Genomic DNA, 17,419 nt, shown 5'->3' with positions numbered 1-17,419 from the left:
ACTTTCTGCCATTCTCAACCTCATCAGCTACCGATTCCACTATAGCCACACAACATATCCAAAACTGATAATCTACTAATTAAGGCCAGATTTTGCCATTCTATCTCACAGTGACAGTTGGAATCAGTGGGATTATTTGTGGAGCAAGATACTATACGTTATTAGTAAGGGGGGGTAACAAAACCTGGCCCTAAAAAAACCAAAACCTTAACTGAAACTCCACCATGTCTATCTTCTTGTTCAATTCAAATCTTGTCTTTATACCTCAACCCAAACTTGACTCTGAACTTTCCTCTGTCTCCCTTTGTTGCTCAACTCTATAATTCTGCCTCTCATCCCCAAGACACTGCCCACACCTTTTCTGAAATTCTTATTCATGCCTTCAGCACCTTTCATCATGATTAAGAAAAGGTACTTACCTTACAGTAACTGGAGCTCTTCAAGATCTGTTGTCCATGTACATTCTACTCTTGGTGCGCATGCACCCCATGTGCTTGAGATCAGAGTCTTTTTGGCCAGCAGTGTCCGCTTGGGCAGGGCATGTGCACTAAGTGTCCTTGTGCTCCCGTACCAAGTGCATACAGAGCAGAGCAGGCTTAACCACCATTCAGTTCCTTTGCTACGGCAGAATTCAGATATGAAAGAACTCTGCGGTAACGGGGATGGAGAACAGGTTATGGAATACATATGGACAACACATCTCAAAGAACTCTGGTTATTGTAAGGTAAATAATTTTTCTTTCATCCTCTAGTGCTTGTGCATATGTATTACACTTTTGGTGACTCACAAGGAACGACTTGATGTGACAGCAGTAGGTGCTCAGAGTCTGCTTAAATAAAGTTTCTTTGGCAGAGCTGCACGGCAAACATCAGACCTGGATGCTTCTCCTAAGAAGTAGTGTTTAGTGAAAGCGTGGACTGAACACGAAGTCGCTGTTTTGTAGATGTCCTTATCTCCAGCACCTCCTACTGGCTGCATGCATCTCACTGGGTCTTCCATGGCTTGGCCCTCCAGACAAGTCACATTCATTTCTGCCCCCTTTTGGGAGAACAAAAGGCTCAACTGAAAGTCCAACCTAAACAATCCAAATAATTTTTCCACCCCTTGTCGGGCTCCACTGACGTGTTCTCACTGGCCCTCCCTCAGGGTCTCCTCCACAAGAGGCCAGTCTGCTTCTACAGAGTTTTTCCTCTGTTGCTTGCTGATGTATCTTAACTGGCCCTTCCTTAGGCCCTGCCTCCCAGGAGTCTACTCTCCTCCTGCAGTTGGTCTTCCATGCCCCTTCCTGAGGGGCTGGTAGGGGAACCCAGGCTCACCTTCTACTCTGAATTTCAGCCCAGGGACCCTGTATTAAGCTACTAGGTCTGCTTCTTCGGGAATGCTGCTGTTTCCCTGGGCTGCTCCTGTCTCTAAGCCGCCTTGTGCTACTTCCCTGCAGCTTGTACTTAACGTAGCCTCCCTTTGCTTCTCAGATCTCTGACATCTCCCTTCTCTGCTGAACTAACAACTCTTCTGCCCCTCTTGGCCTCCACTGAAGTGTTTTTACTGACCCTTCCTCTAGGCCTCTCCCACAGGAACCTGCTCCTGCTCCTCCTTTGTTGCATCTTAGCAGGTTTTCCCCTCACTGTCTTCCTTCCCCAGGGATTCTGGCAGCTTCCCCTACGGTTCTTTCTGCTCCTTGTAGGCCCTAGCTCAGGGCCAGGGCCGGCTCTAGGTTTTTTGCCGCCCCAAGCTCAGGTGGGGCTGGGGCTCGCAGGCAGCGCTGGAAACAGTGGGAGTGATGTCACCTTCTCCCAGCGCCTGCAAGGGCTTTACCCCCTTCCCCGCCCGGCCGCACAGAGAAGCCCCCATATAAGGGATGGCACAAGGCAGCGCAGCAGCCAGTGCGCAGATGAGGCAGCGCAGCCCCGGCTCCCTGGCAGGACTCGCCCTCTCCTCCCCAGGTAGCGGCTGGGCCCTAGCAGCTCAGCATCCCGGGGCTGGGGCTTCCCCTTCCCGCTGCGGCCAGGGGCGTGGTGCCCTTGCCCTGTCTAAGTGGCGCAGCTCCAAGAGTGCAAGTTCCCCAAAAACAAAAGGATGGCCAGAATGCCGCCCCTGGAAATGTGCCACCTCAAGCACATGCTTGCTTTGCTGGTCCCTAGAGCCGATCCTGCTTAGGGCTTCCCCCACAGGAGCTTATGCTGCTCCCCATCGGTCCTCCTACCTGACTTCATGACTGGCTAAGCACTGTCTCAGGGGTCCCACCCGGAGAAGCCTGACTGCACTCTTAATACAACCCCAAATCCACATGGATAGGATCTGGTGGTATCAGCCCAGAGACCTCATTCTGTAAGCAAAATGCTGTAAATAATTTAGGGAAAGATCTAAATGATTTGGTCTTCTGCAAATAAAAGGACAGGGCCCTGTGAATATCTAATGTATGCAGCCGAGTCTCCCCTTGATTAGAATGTGGTTTAGGGAAGAATATTGGTCGATGGATCATTTGGTTTAAACAGAACTCTGTAACTACTTTTGGTAAGAATTTGGGATGGGGTCTGAATGACACTTTATCCCTATGGAATACAGTATAGGGAGGTGTTGCCAGGAAACCATTTCCCCAATTCTTTTAGTAATTGCTACCAAAAAGGAAGTTTTCATAAATAAATGCAATAAAAAGTAGGTTGCCAGGGATTCAAATGGAGGGCCCAATTAGCCTGCCAAAACCACAATGAGATCCCATAGGGAGCAGGGTTGCTTATTGATAGAAAAACTATATATCAGACCCTTAAAGATTGTAACCATAGTGTGGAGGGGCAGGGGAGGAAACTGTGTAGCTTTTAATAGGAGGGTGGTATGCAGAAATGGCAGGTGCATACTAATAGAGCTAATCAACGATCCAGAGCATTTCAGGGACAGTAAATAGTCAAAATAGTAGAAATCAGAGACCTCAACAGTTGTAGCGAATGCTGTTCACATCAAATCGTAAATCTCTTCCATTTAGCAGCATAGGTTTGTTTGATGGAATCTTTTCTACTTCCCAAACCGTTTTGGACATCAGAGGAACATGATATTTCTATGTTTTACTTCAATCCAGCAGACAGTCTTTGAGGTTGAGGGAGGATGGATTCAGATACAAGATGTTCCTGTTGTCTTCTGATATTAAGTCCAGCAGAAGAGATAAGGATTTTAGTAGATAAATTATTAAGAGCATCAATTCTGGGTACCAAAACTACCTCAAGCAGACAAGATCAATATGACCATGGCAGCAGCTTGTCTGATCTTTCCAAATATCCTAGGAATCAGAGGAATTGTAGGATAAGCATACATCAGTCCTGGGACCACAAAATGAGGAATGTGTCCAACAAAGATTCTAGGCTTAGATGCCCTCTGGAACAGATGCTGAGGCATTTGCTGTTTGCTTGTTGTGAACAGATCTAATGATAGATGACCCCATTCCTTGAAAACAGATTTGATTAGACATTGTTTGATCATCCATTTGTGGTGTAATGGGGAAAAAAAAGATTACTCACCTTTCTGTAACTGTTGTTCAAGATGTGTTGCACACATCCATTCCTCTGTAGGTCTTTATATGCTCCAGTGCCCAGTTGTCAGAGATTTTTTACCCTTAGCAGCACCTGTTACAGCAGCCTGAGCACCTGCTGCTGTCTCGTGCACATCACACAGGCATAAAGGGCTGAGCCATCCCAAACCCACTCCCCCATCAGTTCTTTCCTTCTGGAATGACTCAGATAGAGATGGGAAGGAAAGTGGGTCGTGGAGTGGACACTTGCAACACATGTCAAAGAACAAGACTTACAGAAACGTTAGTAACCATTTTTCTTCGAGTGATTGCACAAGTCCATTCAAACAGTTCAACAGTTCAAATAGACTCTGTTCTCACTTTCAAATAGACAAGGCTTGGAGGACCCTTCATCCAAAATTTAACAATCTCTAGGTTGTTGAGAGATTGCATAGTGCAAGGCAAACATGTGACATGATGACCAGGTTGCCACCCTGCAAATGTCCAATACTGGCACATTAGCCACAAATGCCACAGAAGCCACCTGGGATCTAGTTGAATGACTCAAGATGCTATCCAGTGGCTCTGCATTAGCCAACTGGTAGCACAGGAAATACAACCAGATATCCAAGCCAAAATCCTCTGTGTGGAAACTGGGCTGCCCTTCATTCTGTCCACAAATGCAACAAACAATTCAGATGAAGATGTGAAGGGCTTAGTCCACTCCTGACAAAATGCTAATGCTCTTCTAACACCTAGAGTGTTGATTTGCAGAAGGTTGCAAGTGAGAACAAAAGACAAGAGGACTTGCAGCCAGAAAGAAAAAAAACCAGAGAATTACCAGGAAGAGGCAGGTCTTTCATAACTGGGGACTCTACTAAGAAGGACAGGCCAGTCACCAGAGTTGATCCAAAGAACAGAATGGTATGCTGTCTCTGGGAGCTAAGATACGGATGTGGACCTGAGGCTGAAGACGATCTTACTGGGAGTAGGAAAGAATCCACTGATTGTCCTTCACATGGGAACAAATGATATTGCTGAATTCTCGCTGGAACTCTTCAAGAGACTATGCCAGGCTGGGGAAGACACTTAAAAAAATGGAAGGTCAAGTGATCTTTAGTGGGATTCTACCTGTCCCTTAAGGAGGAGAGCAAAGGCAAGACAAGATTATGATGATCAACTGGTGGCTCAGGCCTTACCCATAAGGAGGTGGTGCTATAAGGAAGGATTTGGGGTGTTCAACAACTCGGAGGCATTCACTGACAGAGAATTGTTCTCAGAGGATGGACTCGTCCGTGAGTAACGAGGGAAAATAGACTTCTGAGATGGAGGTTGGCACAATTGATTAAAAGAGCCTTAAACTAGCAATTACGGAGAAATGGTTGGGAGATGATCATGTAATCTCCACTCCTGAGTCTAATACTGAGCAGGAGGAAAATCACGTAAGAGAGGATACAGAAACAGAGAAAGGAACAACAGAGGATAGGAGTGTGGACATCAAGAGGAAAGATAGTGCCAATACCAATGACACTAACAGTCAGGAAGAGATACTGGCAGTAAAATGGCTGTACCTAATTGGGTAAAGAAACTGCGCAAAGCCAAGCAGAAACAACTAAGATGTCTGTACATCAATGCAAGGAACCTGGGTAACAAAATGGAGGAACTAGAACTGCTGATGCAGGAAGTGAAACCATATATTATAGGGATAAGAGAAACAGGGTGGAATAGTAGTCATGACTGGAATACAGGTATTGAAGGGTATGTGCTGTACAGGAAAGACAGAAGTAAAGGTGATGGAGTAGCATTGTATATTATAGATAAGGTAGACTGTAAAGAAATTAGAAGTAATGGAATGGACACAACAGAATCTGTTTTGGTCAAAATCTCATTGGGGAAGAAAGCTAACAGAGAGACTCCACTGGAACAGTGCTTGGGATCTGCTACAGATCCCCAAGATCCAATTTGGATATGGCTAGAGACTTCTTTAATATATTTAATGAACTAAATACTACGGGGAATTGTGTGATTATGGAAGACTTTAATTTCCCAGATATAGCTTGGAGGACAAATGATACTAGCGATGGTAGGAACCAGATATTCCTGGATGTGATAGCAGACAGGTTCCTTCACCAAACAGTCACCAAACTAACGGGGGGTGATGCCATTTTAGATTTAGTATTTAGATTTAGTATTAGTAAGTAACAAGGACCTCAAAGAAGAACTGGTTGTAGAAGACAACCTTCGTTCTAATGATAATGAGCTAATTCAGTTTAAACTAAATGGAAGGATGTACAAAAATAGGTTTGAAATTAGGGTCCTTGACTTCAAAAGGGCAAATTCTAAAAAATTAAGGGAATTAGTTAGAGAAGTGGACTGGACTGAACAACAAGAATCTGAATGTGGATGAGGCTTGGAATTACTTTAAGTCAAAAGTTGCAGAACCTATTTGAAGCTTGCATCCCCAGCAAGGGGGAAAAAAATCATAGAGAAGTGTTGCAGCCCAAACATCTCGAACAGGTTAATAAGAGAAAGCAGAAAGTCTGTGTCATAACCATATGGATAAGGGTGGCATAAAATCCCTCCTTTACCTGTAAGGGGTTAAGAAGCTCAAATAACCTAGTTGGCACCTGACCAAAGGGACCAATAAGGGAAGAAGATCCTTTCAAATCTGTGGGGGGAGGTTTTGTTGTGCTCTCTTATGTTTTGTGTTCTCACGGGACAAAGAGAGAGACTAGGTAGAAAAAAAAACCTCTCCTAAAACCCTACCTGAAATAAGCATCTAGATTACAAAAATTGTAAGTAAAGCAAGGAAATGTGTTAGCTTATCTTTTGTTTTTAGCTTGTGAATTTTCCCTATGCTAAGAGAGAGGTTTATTCCTGGTTTTTTTTGTAACTTTGAAGTTTTGCCTAGAAGGGAATCCTCTGTGTTTTAAATCTTATTACCCTATAAAATTACCTTCCATCCTGATTTTACAGAGATGCTTCTTTTACTTTTTTCTTTATAATAAAGTTCTGCTTTTAAGAACCAAATTGGTTTTCAGTGTTCTAAAAACCCAAGGGTCTGGTCTGCGCTCATCTTATTTATCTATTTTGTTGGTATATTATTCTCAAGCCTCCCCAGGAAAGGGGGTGAAGGGGTTTGGGGGGATATTTTGGGGAAACAGGAACTCCAAGTGGTCCTTTTCCTGAATCTTTGTCTAACTCACTCGGTAGTGGCAGTGATACCGTCCAAGGACAAGGAAGAACTTGTGCCTTGTGGAAGTTTTTAACCTAAGCTGGTAGAAATGAGCTTAGGGGGTCTTTCATGCGGGTCCCCACATCTGTACCCCAGAGTTCAGAGTGGGGAGGGAACCCTGGCAGTCTGCAAGGAATGGAAGCTGGGAAGGATCAGTAAGAAAGCTACCTCTTGGAGGTCAGAAAGTGCATGGAAAAAGTGAGAACTACCAAAAACCAAGCAGAGGTAGAACTTGCAAAGGAAATTAAAACCAAAAGTAAAAAGATTCTATAGCCATATAAATAAAAATGAAAACAAGAAAAGAAGAAATGGGACCACTGAACACTGAGGATGGGGTGGAGATTAAAAATAATGTAGTTATGGACCACCACCCAAATGAATACTTTCGCTCAAATTTTAATAAGGGTAATCAGGAGCTTAGGGTTCATGGCAGCGTGGCTAATGGAAATGAGGATATGGAAGTAGAAATTGCCACATCTGAGGTGGAAGTCAAACGTAAACAGTTTAATGGGACCAAACTGAGGGGCCTGGATAATTTCCATCCAGGAATATTAAAGGAACTGGCACATGAAATTGCAAGCCCAATAGCAAGGGCTTTTAATAAATCCATAAACTTGGGAGTATAGCCTATGACTAGAGAATTAATAATATAATATCTACTTTTAAAAAAAGGGAAGAAAAGGTGATCCGGGGAACTATAGGCCTGTTAGTTTTCCCTCAACTGTATGTAAGGTCTTGCAACAAATTTTGAAAGAGAAAGTATTTAAGGACATAGAGGTCAATGTTAATTGGGATAAAATACAACATGGTTTTCAAAAGGTGGATAATACCAGACCAACCTAATCTCTTTCTTTGTGAAGATAACTGATTTTTTTAGACAAAGGAAATGCAATAGATCTAATCTTCCTGGATTTCACTAAGACATTTGATACAGTTCCGCATGGGAAATTATTAAATTGGAGAAGATGGGAATTAATAGGAGCAGTGAAAGGTGGATAAGGAACTAGTTGCAGAGGAGACTACAGCGGGTCATACTGAAAGGTAAATTGCCAGGCTGGAGGGGGGTTACTAGTAGAGTTCCTCAGGGATCAGTCTTGGGACCAATCTTATTTAACATTTTCATTAATGACCTTGGCACAAAAAGTGAGTGTGCTAATAAAATTTGCAGATGACACAAAGTTGGGAGGTATTGCCAATATGGAAGAGCACTCAAATATCATACAAGAGGATCTGGATGACCTTGAAAACTGGAGTAATCAAAATGGAATGAAATTTAATAGTGCAAAGTCATGCACTTAGGGACTAACAAGAATTTGTACTATAAGATAGGGACACATTAGTTGGAAGCAACAAAGGAGAAAGACCTGGGTGTATTGGTTGATCACAGGATGAGTATGAGCCACAAATGTGATGTGGCCATGAAAAAGGCTAATGCAATCCTAGGATGCATCAGGTGAGGTATTTACAGTAGAGTCAGGGAAGTATTAATGCCATTATACAAAGCACTGGTGAGACCTCATCTGGACTACTGTGTGCAATTCTGGTCTCCCATGTTTAAGAAAGATGAATTCAAACTGGAACAGGTAAATTGAAGGACTACTAGGATGATCAGAGGAATGGAAAACCTACCTTACGAGAGGAGATTCAAGGAGCTTGGCTTGTTTAGACTAAACAAAAGAAGGCTGAGGGGAGATATGATTGCTGTCCATAAATACATCAGAGGGATAAATACCAGCGAGGGAGAGGAGTTATTTAAGTTAAAAGCCATGTTGACACAAGAACAAATGGATATAAACTGGCCAGCAACATGTTTAGCTTGAAATTAGATGAAGGTTTCTAACCAGCAAAGGAGTGAAGTTCTGGAACAGCCTTCCAAGGGGAGCAGTAGGGGAAAAACAGGCTTCAAGACTGAGCTTGATAAGTGGAGGGGATGGTATGAAGAAACCTCCCAGACCCCGGTGCCCCCTTTCCCTCAGAGTTTTGCCCCAGCAGTACCCCCCACTCTCTGGGTCTCCCCTCCCCAGGGAACCCCAAACCCTCTAAAACCACCTTGCCTCAGTGGCTACTGCCAGTCATCATCTAGCCCCCTCTTACTTGGGCATACTGCAGTCTGTAAAGGCCACTCATTATTGGCAAGGGGGTCCAACCACGTGCCTCTGCCTAACCTCAGGCTGCACGTCTGCAACCCCTGTACCTGCTTTGGCCTTTAGCAAGGCCTGCAGCCTGAGGATTTGTCAGGCTGGAGCTCCCCAACTCCTTTTGCCTTTCCCCAGCACTGCTCTACTCCCAGTACCCTGAGCTCCCAAGCAGCCAAGTCCTTCTCTCTCCACAGCTAGAAAGAGACTCTTTGCCTTCTGGCCCTGTAGCCCTTTTATAGGGACCAGCCTGGCCCTGATTGGCTGCCTCTCAGCCTTTTCTGATTCGCTCTCAGCCCCAGCCCTCTTCAAGGGCTGGCTTTTAACCCTTGCTGAGCCGGAGCGGGGTGACTGCCCCACTACAGAATACCAGCCTTGGGCTGTGACTGTCCTGCTCTAAGCAATTTGTCCTGAATTGATACTCTTGGTAGTGTCCTGCTAAAAGGCTGCACCATTATAACTCCTTGGACTTCTCTTCTCCATTCCCACTCACTCTCCTCCAAATTCAGTGTGTGAACTGATCAATTCCCAGAGGAGGGATAAATCCTTGGTAGATGTGAAATACGTGAAACCTCCCTTAGGATGGTATTTTGAATTTACACACCATTTGCTGTAATCTGGTTCTTCCTAAAGGCAAAAAGATTTATCCATCAGAAGCATCTTTATGAGACGGGGTAAGTAACCCCTAACAGTGATGATTTGGCATTATCCAGAAACAGGGATGAACTCCACCAAAGGCAGGGGAAACCCTATTTCCCCTTCATTATGAACACGGCAGCCTTCCCCTACTATGTCAACAGAACAACTTCACTGTGACAAGAAATCCTCCCTGCCCATTTCAATGTATTCAAAAAAGTAGGGACTTTCATTCTATTTCAGTATAGAGTTTCACTGTATCTTAATTCACTACGAAGTGCCCCAAGATACAGCCATGTCAGTGAGTGAATCTTTGGTGTTTTGTCTCTGTTGTGTATTGATGCACAACATATTTGTACTTTTATATTAATAATTTATCTAAGTGGTAAAGCTTAATGTGATGCATACCCCATTTTCATTACTAGCACAGCAGCAGTCATAAAATACTATACTAGCCTCTCCAATGCAACACAAACATGATAATGCAGGACACTAAGGGCCACATTCTGATCTTGGTACTTCCAATGCAAGTCAATGACATTAGTGGAGTCACTCCTGTTTTCCACTGGTGTTAATGAAATCAGAATCTGGCCATCACTCTAAAAGTACATATAACAACACTGAACAGTCAGAACTTCAGTTCGTTTCACGCTGACAAGTCTGCGGTTATTACTGTTTATAAAAGAGCAGTTAAATATGGAATTAAATATCGATTGCAACATATAAAAACATGTTTTTATATAATTGCTATGATAAGTGTGTGCAGTTTTCTTGCAGTAGAAAACACCATAAAATTTAGAAGAATGTCTAAGCCAAAACATACCAGTCTCATTGACAGACACTGGTTTTAATCATTTTCAGGCTCTGCGAAGCTGAAATGTTCCATATCCCATCCACACACTAAAACAACCCATTTAACTAGAGAATGGCCCAAGCTGCAAAATTCAGACCTGGACTTCCTCAGAGTCTGGGGTGCTCAGAAGTAGGGTTTTGATTTAAGGCCTTTAATACTTTCAAGCATTTCTATAGAGGTGGGGGCCAGCTAAGCAAAACCATTTTTGAGCCAGGTCTGCTGGGACCACTTACATACAGCTACAGTTCTGGAGCCTTACAGTTCCACTTCTCTCATAGGATGGGATTGTCTTTTTATAAGGAAACCAGTGAAATTCACCTTTGTGGGCAGCAAATCTCCTGTATGAGAGGTACATTTTAAGGTCCTGGGACTGTATACTACTAAAAATGGATACAGCACATTTAGAGAACACATACTGTAAGAGATGGGTTCCCTGCACAGACAACCTAATTTAAAGCCTAACTTTGAAAAGCACAAGATAACCATTTTGGTTCAAGAAGCTACAGAGACACTCTCAGTCAGGAAACCATCTTACCAGTTTAGATGGGATGCCTCAGTCATCATAAAGTCACAAGTACCATCATTTGAGCTGTAAGTCCATCATTTTCAATGGCATGATCCTACATATTAATACCCATGTGTACAAAGAGAAAGCCTGAACAATGGAGACAAGAAGGCACCTAAGGCTGCCTTGGAGTGGATGATAAATTATTTGCAGCTACACTCTATGATACGTCAGGGAAATGTCCCACTACAGGGGACCCGCACTGCCACAATGTCTGGTATTAGAGCCCATACCACAGGTTATACAAGTGCCTCCACTGCCCTTGAATCATGCACTTATTTCAAGGAACACACTAGAAAACCCAAGGCCATCCGCAGAAGTATGGGGTGGAAGTTTTCCAGCTCTATTCTAGATTCTCTGGAATACTGCAGAGGAGATTCTGCAGGTCCCCAGTGACAGGAGCCATGGAGTGGCATTCTGGGCAGGACCTAACAGGCCAAAGCCATCTTTCGTATGTTTGTAACACATATACTCCCTCATCAGGGAATAGAATTTATGCATACACCCCCCACGCCCATATACACACAATGCAAATTATTCCTATTTTTAGTACACAGATTGTGGGGAAGGTTCATGCATAGGACTGGTCTCACCATGAATATGACTGCACATTAATAATACCTTTGCAGTGCATATACACTTGGCAATTTAGATGAGTTAACCTTATTTCAGAACTTGGCCACTAATTCTAGCCACTACTATTGGTTTCTCATCTTCATAAACTAACCAGCCCAAATAAAATGATGTTACCAGTTGCAAAGATATTTCTACAATTATGCTATAGTTTATATCAGTGATAGTGACAAGCAAGAGGTATGATTATGTAAAATATTATATCCCTGGAAAGCCAGCAACTGCTGCTTCTGTAAAATGTTCCTATTACTAACCTTGTCACAAAAACTTAGATGGGGTAGCAGGGAGCAGAATGGCTCAAGAGTCTTAGAATAGGATTAAGCCTTTCTCCTTTAGGTTACTAGTTTTAGTTTGGAAGAAGTAAATGATGACTGAAAATCTTTATCACCTGGCAGCTATTTGGTGGCCTATGTAAAATAAGTTGTTGATCTCAGCTTAGTTCCTAGTGGCTGTTTCAAAATCACAAAAAACATCATCACAGTGAAAACCCTTGCTGGCAGTCTCAGAAGAAAGGCCAAGAAGTGTATGGGCTGGAGGCTGAACTACTCTTTATAGAGGTGGTGCCCCTAAATCAGGTTGTATAAACACTGGCAGAGTAGGATAAGGAAACTTGCATTGGCTATATCCATGTTGTACCTTTTTGTGCATAAAGGTTTTCAGTCTTGAGTGTTGTCAGTCCAGAACCTTTCACCACCACTACATTTAATTCAAATGTTTCAGCCTGCTTCTCGAAATCCCAGTCCCGTGGAACAGCATTTACTCACATGAGTCCCATTAAAATCAATGGAACTACTCTCATGAAGAAGTCCTACTCACTATGAGTAAGAGTTGCAGATTTGGGCCAAAACCAAAAAACAAGGCAGTGAATATTAAAAAGTTATTTAAGAAAACACAGAGTACATTTTTAGCATTTATACTAGCTATTCCAAAAGTCCTTTTTAAGATGAAGTATGCATTAAAATTAAACACTCACTACCATTTTATTCCCACATGCATTCATTTCAGAGCACTTGTAGGATATTAATTTCACACATGATTGGGCATAAATACAAACCTGTTTTCCATTTTACCATTACAAACTGTGTGCCAAAAATAAAAAGTTCTTGTCCTGAGTAAAAGAAAAATGTTCTTTTTTAAAAATAAAAAGTGAGGTCAATTTATTCCACCAATTATGCTTATGTTGTATTTACAGAAAATTTTAAAATATTCTGTGATTAAACCTTGGAAGAAAAACTTAAGTTTTTTAAAAAGTAGACTCATGAAAGAAGTCCTGATAAATCTAAAAATTACTGGCTAAAAAGTATTACCATTATCTTATAGGAGTACATAAGGAGATTAATTCATTCTTATCAGATCCGCTTGAAGATCCTTTCATGTCCTTTTAAAATCTAGCATGTTTTTAGACCTCCTTTATACAAACTACACTCTAAAGTCTTCATAAATCCTGTGAGAAACCTGTACAGATACTGTATCAGAAGAATATTTCATCTGCTCAGTGCTTTGCAGTATCTATACCATTAAAAATGCACATTCTAAAGCTTATGTCACTGGACTCAGTCTAGGAACTGGAATGCATTTGCTTGAATTTCCCAAATGAATGAGTCTGACCAAATGAGTTTCCAGCTCTGTTAATATCAGAAGGACACCAATTCAAACCATGTGTAACAGGTCGGAATGAGCCTTATATGGAAAGCTATTAGGAATTATTGCAAGGTGTCATTCAAATTTTTATTTCTGAAAACAGAACTAGTCAGTGCTACTGAAGATCACTATCGGTAAGTTAGTGAGGACCAGATTCTGTACCCTGAGAGTGTTTTTCAATGACTCTCCATTGTCCCCCCAACTTTGCGCAGCCACTTCTCTCACTGGCACTGAGGGGGAAGGAGCTGTTCAGTAACTCTGCTCCCCACACCATAGCCACTTCTCTTACTGAAGCCAGAGATGCAGTGGTGGTTATTCAAAAGCTCCCTGATTTCCCCTTATACCTGACCCCACAGCTGCTTCTCTCAATGAAACTTGTGGGGAGGGGTTTTGAGCAGTTCTTTGCTCCCCCCACTGCCTCCCATGCCACTTTCCAGACTGTCTTAGTACTGTGACTCGAGGCATTTCCTCAATGGTTCTTCTACTCTCTGGCTGGCTGTCCCTCTTCTCCCATTGTGTTTTGTGTTGTCTGGCTTATTAGACTTTAAGCTTTTTTAGCAAGGATCATATTTTCTTCTGTGCCTTGTACAGGCACATCATCAGCACATAAAGAAAGAAAGAAGAAGAAGAAGAAGAAAGTCTAACCAACATTTTAAAAGTGTGGGTCTTTGTCCTCTTTTAGTGGCTGGTCCACATAAGAGGTTGATGAGTCTGCGACTTCTTTCAGCTATGAATAGGGCCCTACCAAATTCACGGCCATGAAAAAAGCATCACGGACTGTGACATCTGGTCTGCCCCCATTAAATCTTGTCTTTGGCATGCTTTTACCCTATACTATACAGATTTCATGGGGCGTTTCTCAAATTGGGGGTCCTGACCCAAAAGGGTGTTGCAGGGGATTGCAAGGTTATTTTAGGGGGTCACAGTATTGCCAACCTTACTTCTGCGCTGCCTTCAGATCTGGGCGGCCAGAGAGTGAGTGGCAGCTGCTGACTGAGGGCCCAGCTCTGCAGGCAACAACACAGAAATCACCATGGCAATACCATAGCATGCCATCCTTACTCCTGCGCTGCTGCTGGCAGTGGTGCTGCCTTCAGAGCTGGGATCCTGGCCAGCAGCCACTGCTCTCCAGCTGCCCAGCTCTGAAGGCAGCACCACCACCAACAGCAGCACAGAAGTAAGGGTAGCAGTACAGCAACCTCCCCACTCTGATACAGCAGGGCCAGAGTGCAACAGGAGCCTGATAGATGGGAAGTATATAAGCCCCAGGATGATCAGTGCCTTATTCCCTGTGGACTGAGGAGAGGTTACTACAGGTTAATTAGAGGACCTGGAGCCAATTAAGGCTCTGCCAGAGACCTAATTAAAAAAACCCTGCTTCAGTCAGACAGGAGAAGGGAAGAAGAACTGAGTGTAGTTTGGATGAGCAGTGTTATTAACCAGAGGATCAGAGTACCAGGGGAAGGGAAACCATGCCCAAGCAGAGCAGAGGGACTCCCCTAGCACAGAAGACCAAGAGAAACCCTGTCCAAGGGGAAAGAGGGTAAGAAGCCCACAAAGCTGAAGGGGTTGGGACCCGGAATAGGGGGTGGACCCGGGTCCCTTCCCCACTCCCCTTCTCTCTCCCACCAAGGCACTAGCAGAGCCGTTGACACCCAAGAATAGGGGCAAGGGATGGCGCCCTAACCCATCACACCAAGGAAAAGTGAGGGACCCACCAAAATAGCATTGGCCACTTGCCACACCCCGTACAATAACCTTGCGACCCCCCTCCCCCCACAACTCCTTTTTGGGTCGGGACCCCTACAATTACAACACTGTGAAATTTCAAATTCAAATAGCTGAAATCATGAAATTTATTATTTTTCAAATCCTATGACTGTGAAATTGACCAGAATGGACTATGAATTTGGTAAGGCCCCAGCTATGAAACTTAGGGTGAAATCCTGGCCCCACTAAAGTCAATGGAAAAACTCCCATTGACTTCAGAGGGGCCAGAATTCACTCTTAATATTTTAGATCAAGCAGTAGAACATCATGCATTTAGTGCTGAAAGTCCCATGTTCAAATGACACTGTCAGCTGAAGCAAAGTAAGTCACAGATACATCAGCTATCTAGAAAATGCCACTGGGACCAATCCTAAAGTCCTCAGTCAGGCAAAACTCCCATTGACTTCAATGGGAGATTTCCCTTTAAAAGGAATGAGTCAGGATTTGTCCCATTCTAAATGTTCTTGTATTATTTTACACCCTTTCTTAATGCAGTCCAGCATCCTCTTCACTCTTTTCCTCTGCTGCCCATTGAATAGGAATATACGTTAAATTGCCCATTGCGACACTTGAAAAGTTGCAGCTAGTTCAGCGCATATGGGCAATTTAAAGAGAAGAAAATTATTGTTCAGTTTCATCTGGTTCAGCTTTTCTGTGCAGTCTAATTGCTGCAGGAAGAGGGCATAGATTTAGCTGTGATGAATTTGCTGAACAGGAATATGGTGAAAGTGTTTGGATATTTTTGTGAGGGGAGGGACCTTCTGTCCTGATATGCTTGAAGTTGAATCCTTATATTTGTAGTTTTTAAATACTACATTGACTATGTCGGATTGAATGAGCCTCCCCTGAACTCCCCAAACACATCTCATTTCCCTTGAAGTCAGTCTTGTCGTCTCTGCTCTTTCCTCAGAAAGTTAGTGGTATCTATGGCTTTTGCTAAAGTATGATTTAGAGGTGCAGTGTTAGAACATGTTAGCTAACATGTTTTAAAAGTCTTATGTATGCAAAAAGGGGTAGGCTATACCATGAGCTAAGCCAGTTGAGTTAATATCATTACACGTGTTAAATGCTGTTTGTCTTGTCTACACTAGATTTTTCAAACATGTTAGCTATCACATGCTAACAACATCGCACTTTAAACCCTAGTCCAGACAACACTTATTTGTCAGAGCAAGAAACAGCATCAGGAATCCTGAGTTCTTTTAATGGCTCTGCTATGGATTTGCAATATAGTTATGAGGAAGTCACTTCACTATTTTAAAAACAACAAGGAGTTGTTGTTTTTGTGGATACAGACTAACACGGCTACCTGACTTCGCTATTCTGTGCCTCACTTTGTTTCTATAAAATGGCTATAACAATTCTTACCTGCCTCATACAAGTGGTGTGAAAGCTTAAAGGGGTTTAAGAAATGCATAAACTTAATTAGAATTTGACTAAACATTGTTGTCTTTTAAATTATAAAATAGCTTTAATATGTCAAGCTTCTTCAATAGGTCAAATCTTTTTCAGTTACATAGCAACAAATAATTCATTCTGACTTGGTATAAAAATGCATTTTTTTCTAAACTGTGACCAAAAAAGTGTGTTAATGTAAAAGGACTTAACATGGACTAGAGCCTTTTGGAGACCTGAAAATAAACTCAAAAGCAATCATGACAGTTAAGCTAGAGAACTTACTACTAAGCATGCATCGTACATACTTTCCATAACATTTTATCCTCTTATCATAATACTAATTGCTTCAAGGTTTTATGATGTAATTATAATACCATAATAGAGGCAAAACAATGTCTGTCTGGTTCTGTCAAGATAATATTATGATACTAGAAAGGAGCAATGTCAATGCAAGCAAATGGAGGCAATATTACATTGTCAAAGTGAAATGAAAGAATGTAGCTGCAGATCTTTATAGTGCAACCTTCAAATGAAATTAAAAAGAAAATGAAAATGATACCAGCGTGAGTCTACAAAGATGACATGATGTCCAAATTAAATAAAACAATGTCAACGAAGTTCCATTTAAATCATGTTATGAATGAGAACAGTTTATTACTTTGTGATTCTTTTTTTTAAGTGAGCCAGTCACAATATATGATTATATTTTGACAATTCCACACTGAACTGCAAGGTGATCATTTGAGTCATAGTTTTAAAAAATCACCTTCCAAAGGGAACTTATGGTGCTGTTATAATTTTAAAAGCGAGTCCCAAAAGATTACATTCCAGGGGTCAATATTTTTTCACTCTCAATGACTTTCAGAACAAGGATCTAATCCTATACCCCTTGCACACCAATTTCTATTATTATTATTTATATTGCAGTGGCAACTAGAAGCTCCAGCAAAGATTGGGGCCTCACTGTACAAACACAGTTAGACATTCCCTGCCCAGAAGACTTTACAATCTAAATAGTAGCCCTGGTCAGGAATTTTCCATTTAAATGTTTTT

General features: G+C 42.4%; 1 protein-coding gene across 1 annotated transcript in view; it reads left to right on the top strand.

The window, feature by feature from the left end:
• The window catches only part of LOC141995542 (ropporin-1), a 53,378-nt gene that overhangs the window by 749 nt on the left and 35,210 nt on the right, over positions 1–17,419 (top strand). The window lies entirely within an intron of this gene.

This window comes from Natator depressus, chromosome 11 (assembly GCF_965152275.1).
Source record: "Natator depressus isolate rNatDep1 chromosome 11, rNatDep2.hap1, whole genome shotgun sequence".
NCBI classification, from domain to species: Eukaryota; Metazoa; Chordata; order Testudines; family Cheloniidae; genus Natator; species Natator depressus.
Note: the sequence above shows the minus strand (reverse complement) of the source record. Positions and strands in the feature narration are given on the sequence as shown.